Source organism: Pipistrellus kuhlii, unplaced genomic scaffold (genome assembly GCF_014108245.1).
Source record: "Pipistrellus kuhlii isolate mPipKuh1 unplaced genomic scaffold, mPipKuh1.p scaffold_m20_p_15, whole genome shotgun sequence".
Classification (NCBI taxonomy): Eukaryota; Metazoa; Chordata; class Mammalia; order Chiroptera; family Vespertilionidae; genus Pipistrellus; species Pipistrellus kuhlii.
In genome coordinates this window covers 38,446,119-38,460,536 of record NW_023425460.1, presented here as the reverse complement: position 1 = coordinate 38,460,536, position 14,418 = coordinate 38,446,119, and the positions used below count along the sequence as shown (strand labels likewise).

Below are 14,418 nucleotides of genomic sequence, written 5' to 3'. Positions count from 1 at the left end.
CAAGTGAGGCCTTAATGTTATCTTTAGGAAGGAAAAGGTCAGGGAATTTAAGCTGCCTGACCAATGATGTGCTAGGACAGTGGTCGGCAAACTGCGGCTCAAGAGCCACATGTGGCTCTTTGGCCCCTTGAGTGTGGCTCTTTCACAAAATACCACATGCGGATGTGTACATACAGTGCAATTGAAACTTCGTGGCCCATGCACAGAAGTCTGTTTTCGGCTCTCAAAAGAAATTTCAATCATTGTACTGTTGATGTTTGGCTCTGTTGACTAATGAGTTTGCTGACTACGGTGCTAGAGGAAGATAGGTTACCTTGAAGGTCAGGTTCTTGTTTTTCCAGTTTTGCCCCTTATGTGGCATTTAGGGCTTCCTGCCCTGGTGAGTTTCTGTACCTGACCTATTGTCCTTGCTCTGGGGGCCTAACATTCTCTGAATGTAAATGCAAGTTGTTTTTTCTTGGCAAATACCCAATATCTAGCCTTTGGTTTGCCTTTACTGACAGGGAAACATCCATTTCATAATTCTGTGACTCAGTTGAAGTCACCCAGAATGGGATATTCAGGTGTTGTAGGCTTTGGGAATGGCACCAGTTGGCTGACTGATAGGGTCAGACCAAATCTGGGTTCAGCAACATCTGTACTTGGGTTATGGCTAGGAAAGAATTCAGAGTAAGACCCAAAATGTAGGAGAACGTTTATTTGGTAAATTACAGAGGTAAAATAATAATAATAATAATAATAATAATAATAATAATAATTCCTAGAAGAAATGGGCTTAGGACACAAGTTATGGAGATAAAGGAAGGGTCCTTGGAGTTGGGAGTAAGCTAATGGTAACATACCTGAGGGGTGGGTGATTGACAGGCACAGGTGTGCTCCCTGGAAGGAGAGCGCACTGGGTCCTCTATCCTAAGGGTTTTAAGGAGATTTTAGGGGAGGCCTCAGGGGAAAGATCTTAATAGAATATTCAGTAGCTTTCCAGGAGTGTCTATTCAGGGTTGTGGTCTCCACTGATTGATTGGCTGGTACCAAGGCAGTGGGGTCACTGTTCAATGTAGCGGGTCCTGATGTCAGCAATGGCTGGTTTTGTTGGTTTTCTGGCGCTGGAGCTAAAATACAACAAAGGCCTAAATGTTATTTCGAGAGAGGAAAGGTCAAGGGTTCCAAACCTCATGACTAGTGATATGCTAGGGGAGGAAAAGTCACCCTGGGGGCAAGGTCCCACCCTTTGATTGTCCGTTGCTAGACACCTGTGCTTTCCAGACTGCTGACCATCTGTACCTGGCCCATCATCCTTGCTCTGCTCAGGTCTATGTAACTGCCTACTGCCATGTCGGCAAACTGGCTCGAGAGCCACATGAGGCTCTTTGGTCCCTTGAGTGTGGCTCTTCCACAGAATATCATGGCCTGGGAGAGTCTATTTTGAAGAAGTGGTGTTAAAAGAAGTTTAAGTTTACAAAATTTGCCTCTCAAAAGAAATTTCAATCGTTGTACTGTTGATATTTAGTACTGTTGACTATGACTAATGAGTTTACTGACCACTGACCTACAGCATAGGGACAGTCTGAATATGGAAACAGATAGGTGGAACCAGCTCAAATGGTTGGTACCATGTGTTCCAAGGAGTTGGAGGTGTGAATAGCCAAATGAATCTTTACTCATCAATGGGAGAAGGATGCCGTCAAATTAAAAAAGGTGGTTTCTGCTAAACACAAGTATAGGCAGCTGAAGGACTCATTTAAAATGAAGACAGTTCAGAGTCCTGCTTTGAGTACCTCTCCCCCTCCATTTTAAGTCAGCTGGACCATTCTATAGAAGTAAGAAGAATGCTAGGTTCTCTATACATTAATATGCATTTAATTGGCTATACATTAAAGTCACTAATACTCTGTCTAATCACAACAGACCAATTAAATCAACATTAGGTTATGGAAAACTCCAGACATCTGTATATTTTTATATGCCTACAGTCAGGAGTCCAATCAGGACTCATAAACCAGGACCTAAAAAATTAATTCAAATAATTTTAACAGTTAACCAGTTAATGAGAATGCAGGAAGCAGCTACTACCTCTAAGGAAGGGAGGGTAAACAAAGGAATGAAATCAGGGCTAGGGGCCCGGTAGAGCTGAGACCCTGGCCTCTGGGGAGTGTGCTGCCAGCTTTTGCTGGTGTCTGACCTCAGCGGAAGGACCTCTTAGACTTCCAGATTTCAGAGGAACAGGCTTGCTAGAACTTACTTGTACCTCAGATGCAAATAGTTCTGGGATTGTGGCAAAACTGGAAACTAAAACCAACTTCCTACTGGAACTAACTGGTAGAGCCTGGTGACACTAATAGAGAAGTGGAGCAGAGTGAAGAAAAAGCCCTTCTTTATATTCCATCTTTTCCGTTTTCTCTGTTGCTACCTATTGTCAGAGTTGGTAAAGGAGAAATGCTGTTGGCACCATTCCAACACTAGCATTTCAAAGTAGTACATGGAAGGAAAACAAAACACAAAAACGTGAATTAATAACCAGCACTGTAACCCCAGGTGATTCTGTTGGACAGGCTGGGTTAACTACTGAAAGCTATGATTTCGGACTCTCCTTGGGGCATTTCTGGTTTGCTTTTGTTGTCCCCAGTCAGTTCGGCCTGCCCATGATCATCAGCTTGCTTCTTTGGTCTTCTAGATTACCTTTGAATTCAATGGACTCTGGACATTTGGGTTCCCACAGTTATAGCTTAGATTTGGTCTAAGGATTCTTCCAGCATTAAAGACTATAATCCTATAGGACCCAAGGCTATGCACTTAGAAGACAGATATTGGACTATGATGTCCATGGAGTTTGTTTGGCTCATAATTTCAGGGACCATATTTTACTAGAAGCAGCTAGTTCTGGTGGTCTAGCACCACTGTGTGTTGATGGCCAGTCGCAATAGTGGTCTGTTGCCATTGGCAGTGGTGAGAACCTATGAAGGAAAATCTGTTATCCTGTGATGTGTGATTGAAAAAACAAACAAACAAACAAAAAACATGAGCTTTTATGCCTCTGCTTTTTTTCTTTGGAAAGTCTAGTTGAGTTCTTTTTATGACGTAGTTGTGGGATTCATCATGTACAAAATGCCCAACCAGTTAAATCAGAAGAGAAATAAAGCTAGTCCTTATCATGAAGACCTATGTATACGGAAACACTATAAATCCTCACTCAAATTATTAGATTGAGTGTCAGGAGACTTCAGTCACTGGTTTAAATGTTTATTCAGCATTTACCATGATCTAGGAAGTGCTATAGGAAATGGGAGTACAGCAACGAATAAAGCAAGTTATTGTCCTCATAGAGGTTACATCTTACTTGGGAAGAGGGAAAATAAGTAAATGTATAATGTACCAGATATATTAGTTATGTATTATTGTGGAACTAATTATGTTAAATTTAGACCTTAAAAACAACAAAGGTTTATTATCTCACAAATGAGAGTCGGAGCCTGGGAGCAGAGTAGTTGTGTGGTTCTGGCTTTTGCTCTTTCACGAGGTTACATCCAGTTGTCATGAAGATTGCAGTCTCATCTAGAGATATGTCTGACTTTGGGAGATCTGCTGCCAAGTTCATTTATGTGGCATTATCATGAGGTTTTTTTCTTCAACATGTGGACCTATACAAGAGCTGCTCACAGCTGAGATGGCTCACTCTGGGGAAAGCCAGCTGCTAAGAAAAGAGAGAGATCGAGATGTGACATATCATGGTGCCTGTCATATTATGTTATTCCTAACCCTGATAAAATGTGGAGGAGGATCATGTAAGGGCATGGATACCAAGATCCAGGGATTTTCAGGTCTGTCTGGGAGGCTGGCTATTATGAATGGTATTAAGCTGCACGGAGAAAACAAAGCACAATAAAATGATAAGGAGGGCATGGGTTTGGGGTTACCATTGCGCTTAAATCAGATGGTCAGAGAGGACTTCACTGATACAGATCAGGGACCTGAGCGGGTAGCTTTATGGCTTGCTTTGTAAAGAATTGCTTTTCCAGAAAGACTTTTCTCAGCTCCTGTCCCGTCCCTCATGTTCACTGAGAATTCCTGTGTGCACCCAGAATACCCACACTTACTCTCTAAATCACTCTGTGGTGTCTTCTTTCTCTTCTACTAAAGCAGTGGTCAGCAAACCATGGCTTGAGAGCCACATGAGGCTCTTCCACAAAATACCATATGGCCTGGGCAAGTCTATTTTGAAGAAGTGGCATTAGAAGAAGTTTAAGTTTAAAAATTTTGGCTCTCAAAAGAAATTTCTATAGTTGTACTGTTGATATTTGGCTCTATTGACTAATGAGTTTGCCGACCACTGCACTAGAGATGAGTTCTTCAGTGTCTTGGACAGTGTTTTATTCATCTTTGTAATTCCAGGAAAAGATCAGTAAGTGTTTGATGAATGAATGACATACATAAATGAATTTACTTTCTCTACAGTCTCTTTTAAGGAATTTAGCTTACTACTCTTTGATATTATATTTTTTAAATTAAACATCTATTATCTTTTGCCAAAAACAAACAAAAAAAACAAACAAACCTTGAACACGGGTTCATATTGCCACTCTAAGCATATAAATGTACTCCTCTGCTCAATTGCATTGCCTACAGATACTGTTAGTTTATGAAGCGCCATATGGAACAAAAATATGTGGCAACTTATTGAATGGGAACATTTTGTGAGAAAAATATTTTTGTTTCCATGCCGCAACGTTTCTATTAAATAGCTTCTAAATATGTAAAAAGAAAGAAAAAAAAAACCTCAGAGTGGCAATAGAATACCCTAAGGAGTCTAGAAAGCATGCAAAACAGCAATATTATTTTATAATGAAAACCAGATATGAGTGATATTTCTTCAAACCCTTTCTTTTGGCAATCACTTATTTCTAAATATATGTCCTTTGTCAGATAAATCACATGCTGTGACTCACCCACGGCCCAGGGGCAGAGGTACCCACTTATACCAAAGGACAGCTGGTTACTCACAGAAATATGTATGTTTGGGAACTAAACTGTCATTCAAACAGCAGCAGTCTTTCTTCCTATGTGTGACTCCAAAGTCTAGTCTGGCATCTAGTTTAGGATTTTTTCCCAAATTTCAGCTCTGAGAACTCAAAGTACCAAAGCTCTGGAAACTAATGTGCATAAGAATTGCATAGGTATTTTGTTAAATGTACGTTTTGATTCAGAAGGTCTGGAGTAGAGCCTAAGATTCAGCATTTCTAGCCAACTCCTGGGTGATTCTTTGGGGCTGGTTATCATATTATGCTTTGAGTAGTAAGTTATCAAAGTAGGTCCAGAGAGCCCAAACTTAGATGCCTGTCTATGTCAGTAGATAGAGATTTCATTTTCTTTTTTATTTTATATTTTTTTAATAATCCTAATGAGGAACTCTATGATAGTTAGGAAACAAATTTATTTTATTAATTTGCAAAATTTTTAAGCCATTTTTCTTCAAAAGATAAATTATATTTTGGATCTCTGTTCCTTCGAAAGTTTATTTTGAAAACCAACATGTTCTACTGATACATTTTTGTCTAAACAAGTGTCAGTGCCAAGCAATCTACCAAACTAAATCCTTACCTCCATGTCAGATGTTCTGTGTTTCATGCATTTCTAAATTGGAAATCTGGTGGGGAGGGGAAAGAAAGAGTCATTAAAAATTATATTGATTATCCCAGATAAAATTTCAGGTCAGTATCTTTCTCTCTTGTTCTAGCCTTATTGGAGGAACTGGGGCTTCACCTATGATGTGTTTTGTTTTTATTAGTTTAAGGATTTATTTTTGATGTGACACTAATCTATCTATACTCAAAGTAGTACATAGACTGTGCAGAGATATTCATTAGTATTTGGTCTATGTGTATTGTCTTTTCAAGATATACAACATATTGCCAGAAGCATTGGTTTTTGTTTCTTTTCAAAGGCTAATTAAAGTGCACAGAATGAGTAGGAGCTCCCCTGACTGTATCTCTTAAGCATCTCACCCCAGCCAACCTCTAGAGTCCTTACTCTGGTCTTAGTAGGAAGGTAGCGCCTGTGCCCAGGAGGCCTTGAAACCCACTGATTAGGTCTCGGCAGCAGCCAAGCCCAGCTCAGCATTTTCCCATAAACTACCAGCCATGTGTCATATTGGTCCCCAACTTAACATGTCTCACAGTTCTGAAAGCACATATATTTCACAGACAACTCACAGGGTGGATTTGGATATTTTTAAATGTCTATACTTAGTCATTTTGGAGTAATCAGATTTTCCCATCTCACTTCAGTTTTGAGCCTCAGTGCTACCTCAAAGATATTGAGTATTTCTGAATACCAAAAAAGGCAATGACAAGGAAACCCAATGGACTCCTCTTCTGTTTTGTATGCTGGAATGCAATATTTAAAATATACCCACTCTTTACCATGTCAGGAGGACCAGAAGTCAGAAGATCCAGACCCTATGTTTAGCAATCCCTTAGTCACCATCTACATCTGATAAGCTTGGGACACTGCTCATTACCTCTCTGGGACACAGTTTTCTTATTTGGGAACATGGACCAGCAGAGCTTTTGTGAAGAGCAAATGAAGCAATAAAGTCTTACTTTGGGCCTAAATGCAATGCATCCTCCCATGGGTGCCTGTGCTTAGAGAGGGGACAGGAAGAGGATGATGGTTAGGATGAGGAGAAAACAGTCAAGAATTCTCTGTAGCCTAGAGCTTGGTAGAACCTGCAGGGACAGTCCCATAACTTTCCCAAGGATCATCCTGTCCTGGGAAAGGGCTTGAATGATCCTGCAGAAAAATTTGACCCTTTTCCTGTTCCCCATTAGGAAAGTTGCTGTCATCAAAAGAAGTGGAATCTTTGGGAAAAGGAAGGGGGTTTGCCATGTTAGTGTTTCATTCTTTCCCAGCAGGGCCCATGAGAAGACCATCTCAGAATATACCTCGTGGGAATAGAGCAGAGAGCCTTCCTGAACTGATAGCCTGGGAGCAAGCAGGACATCAAAAGCTGGCTTAAGTGAATTCATGACTCATGGTAACTGGAATCACATCATTTGCCTATAAGATTTCACCCCCCCCCTTTGTTCAACCTGAACAGAACTAGAGCATGCAAAAACAGTTTGGTTTAATCCCTGCTCTGTCATTTATAAACTGAGTGGATTCAGTTTTGTCATAGGTAAAATGGATGAGATTTGAACAGGTCAATACTAAATGCTTTTCTCCTCCTTCAATTAAAATGGACATGAGACAAATTGGGGTGGGGTTGGGGGAGGCAACATCAGCTTAATAACTGGTGCATCTTGATTTGGGAATCAAGAGTCATTAATTCCTAATATATCTAATATTTTACCCTTTCCAAAAACTGAACCAAATTCAGACAAAATAGCTAGAAAGTCATAACCATCTGTCTTCCCCAAAGGTCACTCTTGGCAACAAAGAAGAGATCATGGAGATTAGACAGAACATGATATCACTTCAAAAACAAGAAGCAGAAGAGGGGACTCGATGACCTCAAATCACCTGGGAAAAGAACAGTGAGCCAGTGGGTACGCAGACCCTTGGTACTCTACCAATCATAAAATGGAACAGGTTCTTCTGAGGATAGGAGTATGACATTGAGTCTGGGAGGGTCTGTGATGGAAACCTGAAAATATGAGGACAGAGGAAGAGGTCTCTCAATCAGATACTGCCACCCCGCCTCTTTGTCATTGGTGAAATAATCAAATGAGATCAGCTAGTGGTGTGCCAATCAGAGAGCCAGTGACCATTTGTGGTTATTTTCTTTCCTTCCATCTTTTCCTCAAAACCTACCCCCACCCTAACCTATTATATTTTGGAAATGAAGAAGGCAGAGTTCTGTAGGAGCTCCCCTAAGTCACTTTCCCCAGAGCACCACTGCCTACCTCACTCTGCTGCTGCGGGCCCTATGTCCTGCCCAGCTTAGCATTTGCTGGACAGAAGAGTTATCCAGCCACACTATTTCCAGCAGGAAATTTTTAGGCAGAGAAATCACAAATTCTCTTCCCCCTCAGGTCCTTTTTTAATGGAGAGCATGTTCCTTCCTCTTATTTCCTTCTGCCTGTCCTCTCTGGATGATGAAACGTGTTCAACTGTACAGACTGTGACTGGGCTCACATCTCCAGCTGCCACACCACCACTTGGATTCCCTTTAAACATCACAAAGGTAACTCATGTTCTTATCCCCCTTCTCTCAAACTGCTTCTCCAGCTCTCGTTTTCCTCTCACTCTCCCTAACAAAATCTTAATGTTATCCTCAGTTGCCAATTCTTTGAAGAGAGACACTCACTTCCATTAGTGCCTTAAATATGGCCTCTTCAACCTGGCTGTCCATCCCTGCCTTAGACTATCCTCATCTTTCACCTGCCTCCTTGCACTGAGCGCATAAATGTCTCCCAGCCACAAATGTCAATCCTCCAGTATATTCTTCACCCTCATTCACACAGGGAGATATTTTATGCAAATGACCTTAGCTGTCTCACACACACACTCTCCTTCCACATAACTTTCAAAACATTTTTTACTCCCTTCACCCAGTGCTGTGAGTCCGAACTTCTTAGAATGACCTACAAGCCACTAGTGTCCAGCACCTATCACCTTGTCTCCCCTTCTTCCATCCTCCAAGCCTTAGGAGCCGATGGTTTTGGATTTATATTACCATCCCCAGAAGTTTTCATGCCCTTTACCACTTCTCAATTTATGCCACTTCTGTGCTCTCCGGGTTGAATGTCCTTTCCCAATACACATACCTATTCCTTGGCTTGTAAACCTATTTTTTTCTTAAAGGATAATCTCGGATGTCCTTGCCTTTCCTGCTTGTTAGCTAGGTCCCTCCTTAGGGTCCTCAGTATTTAACTGCTGTTTTGGAGTTATACATAATCAAATTGTAGGTAATCCATTGACACTTATAAGTCTCCCACTCAGAAGTGGTAGCTTCTAGATATTGCCCCCCCACCCTACCCCCTAGATTCAATCTCTGTGCCCTCTATTGCATGCAGAGATAGATAAAAGTGTGAAGACTGATTTGTGGTAGTGGGATTAAGCATTCCCATTAACCACAGGTCTGGGAATGAAGAAATGCAGCCCCAGACATGGGTATGGCCTCTGCTTGGCCCTGTGGACTTAGCTACCCCCTCCTTCAAGGTGTGCTGGGTTCTTTAGTTATTATCTGGCCATTTTTCAGACTAAACAACTCTTCTGGTGGGAAGTAATGGCCACGTGAGAAATTACTTGTGTCAGAGTATTTTCCTGTCTAATGTGTAAGTTGAATATAATAAAAGATATTACTGTTACTAGCATGAACTAGACTTTCTGGCTTAAACAGGGTTGACCCTTTTACAATATCTTAGCTGTTTTGTGATAAACGAGTGACAAGATGATACAGATGCAAAAGATTTAAGTAATTAAACATACAGAACTCAATTAGTAGTTATTGTTGATTAAATTTTGTTGTATTGTTTAAATAAATTCGATTTAAAAAAAAGTATTAGAAAACGACATTAATTATTACTAGACCTAATAGTTGCATCTTGATTTTATACCTGGAGTTACTTAGCTTTTTTTTTTTTTTCATAAATCTTTAAAGTCAGATCCTTCCCAGGATGTGACTTCAGACCAGCTTGTCTTAAAAAACTCCCCCAGATATTGAGAAACTAAAGAGGACAATCTACACTGCTGTGGTTGGAACTCCCATCTGTATTAGAATCTCCCCTAAGAGAATAATTTTACATACAGAAAACTATGCACTGAGAGTTCATCACAGTATATTTTTCTACAAGAGGGGGAAAAATAGAAACACCCAAAATGCCCAACAAGAGGGCAATGGTGAAATGAATTATAGTGTTTTGTGGGATGGAGAACAAGGCAGTCAATGTATATCAAGTTGCAAGGCTTTGTAGCTACTTGGGGAAGCACTTTGTGTTAAGACGTTACATGAAAAGGAAAGGTGAAGAGCATGTATAAAATATGAGCACAAGAAGCTAAGCAGCACAGCTGTGTTGTAGCCTTTGCTTGTTCTTACCCTCTGCCAGTAGAAAAAATGTCGGAGGAGGTCACCTTGGTTGCAGGAATGGGCCTCTAAGAACTTTTCATCCTCAGAATTTTCTCTGCCAGTTTGGCCCTCTGGGGAAAAGATTTCAATACTCTCATTTTCCCAGTTCTCTGAACTTTTTTTTTTTAATAACTTATGTTTGATTACCAAAGTAATATATGTTCACTAGGAAATCTCTCTAATTTTAAAGTTTATTAACCACGCCTGGTTTGAAGTGAAATTGGAAAATGATTGTTTCTTCAGCAACCCAAACAGTTGGCAGCTTGCCTCCAAACAGAGCTTTAGAATTATGTAACTCTGAGTTTAGCAGAACAACTTTCCTAAAAGGGCCAACTTCTCTTCTAGAACCCATGGTATCAAAGCAGCTTTTAAGCAAATTATAATCCTATCATGCTGGTATTTCCAGAATACACCCTTGAAAGTGTGACACGATTTATGGTTATTTTTAGTGCCTTGTAATGGGCAATGAATTGTAGATAAACAAATGGAGTCTTCTCTCTCCCAAGAGGGCTTTTAGTGAATAATTACCATCTAGCGGTGAATCAGAAAAGAATAATCAAGATGGGTAAGAAGAAGATGGGGGCTGAGAGAAGGTCACCTGCTCAGAGTCAGGCCATTTGCTGGATGTGATCACTCATCCCTGTGGTTCTCACAGGTCTAAATAAATCTCTCCTGGGTCCTGTGTAGACAGGCTTTCACAAGACCACAATCACCTGTCATGACAATCATAGACCCCAGGGCCTCACCACAAATCTATCGAATTGCAATCTCTAGGTGAGGCTCAAGATTCTGTATCTTAATGAAGTACCCCAATGACTCTCGTGCATTCTTTATAGGAGAGGAACCTGAGGATGCATGTGGGACATGGACCTGCCTAAGGTCACACTGCAGGGAGGTGACAGAGTCTCCTGACCTCTAGGTAAGCCCTTCTCTGTGGGGATATTGGACCTTAGAGATACAGACCTGTGTAAGAACAGAGGGATGGATATGACAAATCTTTGGTCTACCATCCCTCCAAAATCTTCCTTGGCTCATAGCAATGTCTCTGCAGTTTTAGAGGAAACTAAAGAAGAAAATTGCAAAATAAAGCATAGTTTCTGCAAGCACATTTCTTAGAACAGTGCCTTTTACAATGTAATCCATGAAGAAGGAATTACATAGTTGAAGAGGTCACCGGATCCTTTCTCCCTGTTTTGAATAGCTTCAAGGAATCACTTGGGTGAGCCTGTAAAGGCACTGAGATGTCCTGCAGTAAAGAAGTCTGTTTTAGCTTTCCTCATTCTCATTTTTGAGTAGCTAGTGCTTTTGAGAAATCATCTACTCTTCCAGAAGTTTCTTAGCCAAGTCCATGTCACAAGTAGTGGGCAGATTGGAATGATGGAAATGGCACTAACTTTGGAGCCTAGAGACCTGAGTTTTAGATGCCTCTCTGACCCTTGCTAGTGTTGAGACCTTGAGAAAGTCTCTTGCCCCATTTTACCACTGAGGAACCTAAGACACACACCTCTTTCCTGTCACCTCTACTAGGCTGTTTGTAGGAACACATGCAACTAACTGCTTGCAGAATGGACGGCACTCTCCTCCCCCCTCACAGACTCATCACCCAGGAGATCTTCTCCATCCCAGAGACCTCCTCCTGTCTTTGAGCACAAGATCTTGACAAGGTGACACCAGGAGTTGGTTGTGACACAAATACAGCACCTAAGAGTAACCAGCTAACCCTCAAATCACTGCAGTACTAACATTCTCTTGTCATTCATGACAAATCCTCAAAACATCAACTGTAGAAGGTATTGACTCAAGGGTGGAACCTTTCTCACTGAATTACAGGTCAGGTGTTCACATAATTGATTTTTTCTCTCTCGAGACATTGGTATTATTCACTGTCAGATGGCAGAGGATGGTACAGTTTCCCTTATTTTTCTGAATCTGTGTTCCAGTGGATTGTTCTATGCCCAAATACTCTTCCATTAGTAGCAGCTCCTCCCCCTCTTCCCTAAGGGAGGGACCCGTGGTAGAGAAGGGATGGAAGAATGAGTTGCTACACCACAACCTAAGAGAAATAGCCACTGAAGCGTGGCCTTGGCTCTGGTGAAGTGTGACTCATCACTCATCTCTGTGCTCCCCACAGTGCTTGGCACTCTTCCTGCCACCTCCTAGTTGCTAGAAAAATATTTCTGAATGAATAGATGAGTGAACTCTGTCCTACAACACCCTAGCATGTTTATCTGGTTTAATGGAGTCTCCATGAGCCATCTTTCTCACCCATGAGAGACAACCCACTATCATGAAGTTGAAAAGTTAATACAAGAAACTTATTAATATGCTCAGAAAACCAAGCAGTAGAGGTCCAACACTGAACAGAGATTTATTTTTTATTTATTTATTTTTTTTACTCTCAATCATCTCATTTGCATGTAGTAGGGGACATTCATTGAGCTGCAAATACCTCAGGGTAAGGCCATGGCAACACATAAATGTATTTTATTTCCCCCAATAGATTTTAAGATCCCAGAGGACAGGAACCATTCGCAGTACCATCATCATCCTGTAAGCTCAAGATTTTTGTTTCCTGATGAACTCCAACCCTTCACAAAAAAGGCTCCTGATGAGTAAGTGATGCTTTTAAATCCTCAGTGAACATTGAATACTCATTATCAATGCTAGAAGTTACTGCCTATTTACTTCCTTTTAGGCACCAGGCCAAGTACTTTAGACTTATTATTTCAAAAAATATAAAATAAATAGATATAGAAACATCCTAAGTTGGTGAAGGCACATTTCATACCTAGGCAATCTGACTCCAGAGATCAAACTCTTACTCACTTCCCTCTCCATTAAACCATCCCCAGCCATCTCTGATGCCACTCTTTGTTACTCAGAGACAAATAATAATGTTTATCAAAAGAATGAGAGGACAAGATTCCAAACCAAATTAAGAGCTCTTGGCTATTGACTGTACCTGAGAGTTCTGATCTTCAAGGAGCCAGCATTTCTACTGTCCAACACCAAACCAGGGTTAATAAAGGAATAGAAACAGGATTGACCAAATGAATATGCCAATGTTAAGCCCTGCCCACCCAGATAGCTAACAATGTTTTTATTGACAGGGAAATAAAGACTTCGGAGAGAAATATGATTCGCTCTGCGTTGTCTCTAAGAGAAAAATGAGATAGGCCAGAGAAATAGCAGCTTGCTTCCTCTTTTGAAGACAACAGTTTATCACCAGCGATACTAACACAACCAAGCACAGAGCAGGGCCACTAGTTCAACTAGCACCTGGACAGGGGTACAAGAGGTGTGATGAATGGGGGACAAGAGGGTCAGAGTTGCATCATTTCTTAGGCCATGGAGATTGTCTTGAGCCCCCAGGAGGGACAGCCTGTCTGTGCCAGAAATTATTCCGAGCGCTTTTTCACTTGAAATGCAAACAATCATATTCACGGGAAATATATCTGGTGCCAAGCAATTAGAAAAGCCTCCTGTTCTTAATGATTATATTTCATTCATTTCAATATCTACTAGCCACCTACTCTGTGCCCCAGCCTGCATTAGATGTTTGTTTCATGGCAGGATTCATCGTTGGAAGCCTTGGAAGCCAGGGTTCAGAGACCAGCCAGGAAAAGCAAGCATTTATTGAGTGCCAGAGACTGGGCAAAACAAATCTGCACACATTATGGTTACAATAACCATTTAAGGTAAATACTTTATCATCTCAATTTTACAGATAAGAAAACTGAGGCTTTGAGAGATTTATATTTCCCTAAGTTGTGCATATAGTGGGTGACAGAATTGGTATTTAAACTAAGGAAGTCCTGTATCCTTGCTCTGAAATTCAATGCTGTTCTGAATTCAGGGATTAAGTAATTAGCCCAACATCATGCGACTTGCCAGAGATAAAGCTCCACTCATACCCAGAGCGCTTTCCTCTATCCCTGCCGCTTGTGGAAGTTATTTATTAATATTGGAAAGGCATTTATCATCTGATAAGAGAAACAAGACAAACATAATACAGAGCTAATATTACGCCAAGGCCAAAGTCTGGCCTCCAGTCAATTAATAAGCCCTCCAGGCATAAAGATTGTGTTCAGAATAGAGAGATAATCAATTGGCATTGCCTCCCACTCTATACAGACCTTTACTGAGAATTCCTACGCACTTCCGCTTTACTCGCTTTGGCAGAGGCATATCCTGCTCCTGCACTACCACATGCTGCCCTCACGTCCTCACTCCTATGCCCTTAGGCAGAGCCAGGTGACTCATTTGGGACAATAGACTGTGAGGGGATGTGCTATGTATCACTTCTGGGCCCAAATAGAAGAGCACGTGAAGTTTCTATGTTTCCCAGAAACATTCCA

General features: G+C 41.1%; 2 long non-coding RNA genes across 3 annotated transcripts in view; one reads left to right on the top strand and one right to left on the bottom strand.

Moving 5' to 3' along the window:
• Nucleotides 1-12,668, top strand: part of LOC118719473 — a 30,021-nt gene extending 17,353 nt beyond the window's left edge. Inside the window, exons 2-4 of one of the 2 annotated variants that reach the window (XR_004988151.2) lie at nucleotides 6,903-7,027; nucleotides 7,412-7,538; nucleotides 12,561-12,668. This is a non-coding gene — a long non-coding RNA (uncharacterized LOC118719473). Of the gene's footprint in view, nucleotides 1-6,902; nucleotides 7,028-7,411; nucleotides 7,539-8,024; nucleotides 8,169-12,560 lie in introns of those variants that run through there. The other variant, XR_006741753.1, reaches the window with a different exon arrangement.
• On the bottom strand, nucleotides 761-13,134 carry LOC118719474. The gene is made up of 3 exons (XR_004988155.2): nucleotides 13,023-13,134; nucleotides 10,031-10,129; nucleotides 761-1,109 (listed from the first exon to the last, which is right to left on the bottom strand). It is a non-coding gene; the product is annotated as an uncharacterized LOC118719474 (long non-coding RNA).
• Nucleotides 13,135-14,418: the final 1,284 nt, after the last annotated feature.